General features: G+C 39.0%; 1 non-coding gene across 1 annotated transcript; it reads right to left on the bottom strand.

The window, feature by feature from the left end:
• Positions 1–547: 547 nt before the first annotated feature.
• Positions 548–710, bottom strand: LOC115305875. The gene has a single exon (XR_003915064.1). It is a non-coding gene; the product is annotated as a U1 spliceosomal RNA (small nuclear RNA).
• Positions 711–4,405: the final 3,695 nt, after the last annotated feature.

The raw sequence follows: 4,405 nt of genomic DNA, 5'->3' as shown, positions 1-4,405 counted from the left end.
TTCCTACACTTTTTTTTTTAATAAAAAAAGACTTATTTAGAATATCTAAAGATTCGATAGAGAAATTTCAAAACACTCATGGGAACTGTTATATTTTGGCATTTTCCTTCAAATGTTTTTTTTAACATACTTGAGAATGTATAATATAAACAAATGTTTATGCTATTTAAAATGATTGCATCTATATTTCAAATTTACAACTCTGTAAACATAGATTTTAATAGCTGCATAATATTTCACTACAGCAAGGCAACATAATTTACTTGGATGCTCTTGTTGAATACTTAGTTTATTTTAAATCTTAATTATTAAAATTAATGAATGTTAAACATCTTCTATCATTTATATTTATTTGCATTTCCTGTTATTTCCTTAGGTAAGAGTCCCAGATTTATGGGCCAAAGGGAAAATATAAATTCAAAGCTGTTGATACCTATTGTCAAATCACTTTCTTCAAATAGTAGTCTATTATATTCCCTCCAGTAGTATACCCGGGCCTGTTTCAATACACCCTGGCCAGCATTAAGTATTCTTTTTTTTTTTTCACCAGGGGAAAGCGCAAACGCAGTCCCCCACTACCACAAATTATGCAGTCGAGTTTCCCACATTTGGGGAAATCGCAGGGTCAGCACATCTGGAGTGCAATGGATAAGCCTGGCCCTGGGAAAACCACCTTCGTGATCATGGTGTCTCCCCTGCCAGGTAAGTATGCAGCATTAAGTATTCTTAACCTCTTCATTTTTTGCTTAAATTTTAGTTAAAACTGACCTCTCATTGTTTGTATATGCATCTCCTTTGATTATGTGTGACTCTGAACTTTTTTCCATTTGTGTTCCCAGCACTTGTATTTCCTCTTTTGTGAATTGTCTGGAAGTGAACATTCATTCTTTCTAACCCCAGGAATGCTGATAGAGGTTAGATGCAAGAATACTCACTTATTTCAATAGTAACTTAGAAATTCTTTCTCTATTCCTACTCAACTTTAAGGTTCTTAGCCCCTTATCAGGTTCTTCAAGGACTCCTGCTGCCTGTTTTCCCCAGAACAGGTTTTCTTTACCAGTTCCAAGCTGCTCTGCGTGTTTCCGAAGGCATTTCCTCACGTCAGCTCAGTTGTCTGCTCCAGGCATTAGCTGCTCAACCTTCCAACAGATGCAGACACTCTTCTGCCTGCTGCCTTCCCAGCATAACTTAATCTTCCTATATTCCTTCTATCATTCCCCTACTACTTGCTCTAGTTCCATTTCTTAAGAGAATAAACCTTGAGGCACCTGCTAGAGGAGGGAAGAGGAAGCTGGACAGCTGGAGCAGGTGGAAGAGAGCTTAGATCTAATTACTAGTCGTGTAAAAGCATTCACTAATCCTCCGGTTCAGCCCCTAGTTCACACCCATTTCCACGGCACCAGGGTGCTTCTGGGTCCAACACCTGCCATGTTTCTGTGGTCTCTTTTGGTTATCTCCGTCTATAAAAATTTCATTTCCAGTTGTCCCTCTCCTGCTAAATTAATTACAATGGTTCCATTTACTCTCCATCCACTAAGATTTTATTGATGTCTTTCATCTGCTCTTATCGCCTGTTCTCTTAGTCTTTATGGACTTACACATTTTTAAACTCCTTTACTGACATTTTGAAGGGGTTTGGAGAAGCCACTGTTTGGTCTGCCATGGTTTCTTTCTGTACTCTCCATCTTGGAGAGCACTTTTTCTCTCCTTTGCTGGTCCTCAGTACTCTTTTTTTTCTCTTTTTGCCCTCCAAAGCACGCCTTCTCTCTCGTCATCATCCAATACACCCAGCGCCGTTTCTTAAATAAGCGTAGGCTTTTACCAAAGACAGGAAGTGCCATGACCAAGCAGCTTCTGTGTCCTCACCCTGTGCTGTCTCATACATGCCTCCTTACCTTGCAACCATCCTTAAGTAAGCCAAGCCTCAGGGCCCAGCTTCCCACGTAAGGTCAGTGCCAGGCTTCATCCAGGCTCCCAGAGCTGGTATTACAAAAAGTCTCACTGCATTTCATGTACCGGAGAGAACAATTTCTTCTACATGTCAGGGATAGGACATGGCATCATAAGAATATCCTCAAGTTACTCACGGGGGTTTGTTCGGATCACAGACAACAAGTTTCAAAGATGCGCAAGTCTACTTAATGCCACTTAAAAGGCATTCCAGTCCCACAACTGCTGGCTCTATTATAAACCATCACTGTGCTTTCCCAATTATTTATCTTGATTATGGAGCTGCTCTGTTTAAGTTGGAAGGTGGTGGAAGTAAGCGCAAGGAAACAGGATAACCACACATATCTTGACATTTCAGATAACTTAATCTCAAAATGGGGGCCATTAAACTAGTTTTCCTGCTTCTGGTTTTAACTGTTCACATCAAATCAGAGACATCTCCACTTTCCTAGAGGCTCCTAATCCCAGTGTTAACACTAAAATAAAGCTGCTCTGCTTGGAACAGAGACTAAAATAACATCTGCAGAGTTTTCACTCTAAACATAAGCCATCTTGTGAGACACGAGTATAAACAAAGAATGTGCCAAAATAGTTCCCAAATATCCTAAAGTTTCACCTTAAACAATAATGACCATTTGGAGTTAAGGTCATATGTCAGCTTTAAAAATAATCAAAGCTCTCTGATCTTGGAAGGAATAAATAATAGTGAAAGAAAACAAATAACAAATAAGTTAAACGGCTCCACGGGAGAAAAAGCCATATTGAGAGAAGGTGATTATCAATTCCTGCATGTGTTAGAGAGTCACATTAGAGGATGTGCTGGAATATATGATTACCTTCAACGTGAGTCTCAAGCACAAAGTATAAATTACATTCTTGTTCTTATAACTTGATGCTTTCTGAATCTACACAGTTACTGCCTTTTTGATCAACTTACAAAATTTAAGGGAAGGCATTTGAGAGGAAAATGAATGGAGGTTGTCATCAACACAGGCAATATGGACAACCTCATATCACTGTCATGATTTCTAAATAAAATATAATTTTAAAGTCTGAACCGTAATGCTGTTCATGACTGCTTACTTAAAAATAATCTGACTATAATTTAAAGTTCTTCCCTCACAATCCCACTTCCACACATTAAAAATATATTTCATCAGTGTCTGAGTATCTCACCATGGTTCTACTTATTTCCCCTGACATAGATGCATATATCTGCTTCCCATTGGACTTCAGAAGTTCATCTCCAAACTCCCTCTTGCAGAATGGGATACAAGTTTTATTTATTTATTTATTTATTTATTTATTTATTTAATTTAAAAAATTTTTTTATTTATTTTTGATACAGAGATAGACAGAGCATGAGAAGGGAATGGTCAGAGAGAGAAGAAGACACAGAACCGGAAGCAGACTCCAGGCTCTGAGCTAGCTGTCAGCACAGAGCCTGATGCGGGGCTCGAACCCATGAAGGTGAGATCTGACCTGAGCCGAAGTCGGAGGCTTAACTGACTGAGCCACTCAGACACCCCAGGATACAAGTTTTAAAAAACAGAATTATTTACAACAATCTTATTTCTTATAGAACTTCTAAAACATGGAGTGCTTGGGTGGCTCAGTCAGTTGAGTGTCCAACTCTTGATTTTGGCCCAGGTCATGATTCCAGGATTTTGGAATCTAGCTGTACATCAGACTCCACACTCAAGAGTCTGCTTAAGGCATCTGGAGCCTGTTTAAGATTGTTTCTCCCTCTCTCTCTCTCTCTCTCCCACAATCCCTGTCCCCCATCCATGCTCTCTCTAAAATAATTTTTAAAATTAAAAAAAACCTTCTGAAACATATATGCTAAGACTGATGGTAAACTCCTTGAACTGAGCCTCAGGCTCTCTCTTTCAACTTCATTTTAATGGAATGATGTAAAACTATGCGATGTCTAAAGTTCTTTTAGTCTGATAAATAGAATGTGTTTATGATATTACTTCCTATGAATAGATTTAAATAGTATTGGTATGTATTCCTAGATATCAAAACAATCTTAGATCTCATGTTAAGTGTTAGACAACTTAATGGATCTGATCTCTAGAAAGCAGGGTGATTGGTTAGGTACAGGGCATGGAGCTGAGTTTACCAGTGGCCTCCATCACAGTGTGGAAACTCAGTGGAAAGATATCTACTTCTTTATTAATGGTGACTATTAACATGTCCCTTGAGGAAAACAAGCTGCTAGCCAGGTCTATACAACCAGCCATATGAGCCCTTGCTCTCAAGTTTGACAGTCAGCAATAGGGCCTACACCCCACCCCACCCCGGCCAAATATCTATCAAGATTAAGTTCATACACATGTGTACAGCATCCCCCATAATAGGGAGAAACTCTTCTCTGAGACTAGGAGGGAAATTTCTCTCTGTATGGGAACTTGCAGTGATTGCAGGGTCGTGGCAACTGAAATTATTTTCT

This window comes from Suricata suricatta, chromosome 10 (assembly GCF_006229205.1).
Source record: "Suricata suricatta isolate VVHF042 chromosome 10, meerkat_22Aug2017_6uvM2_HiC, whole genome shotgun sequence".
NCBI classification, from domain to species: Eukaryota; Metazoa; Chordata; class Mammalia; order Carnivora; family Herpestidae; genus Suricata; species Suricata suricatta.
Note: the sequence above shows the minus strand (reverse complement) of the source record. Positions and strands in the feature narration are given on the sequence as shown.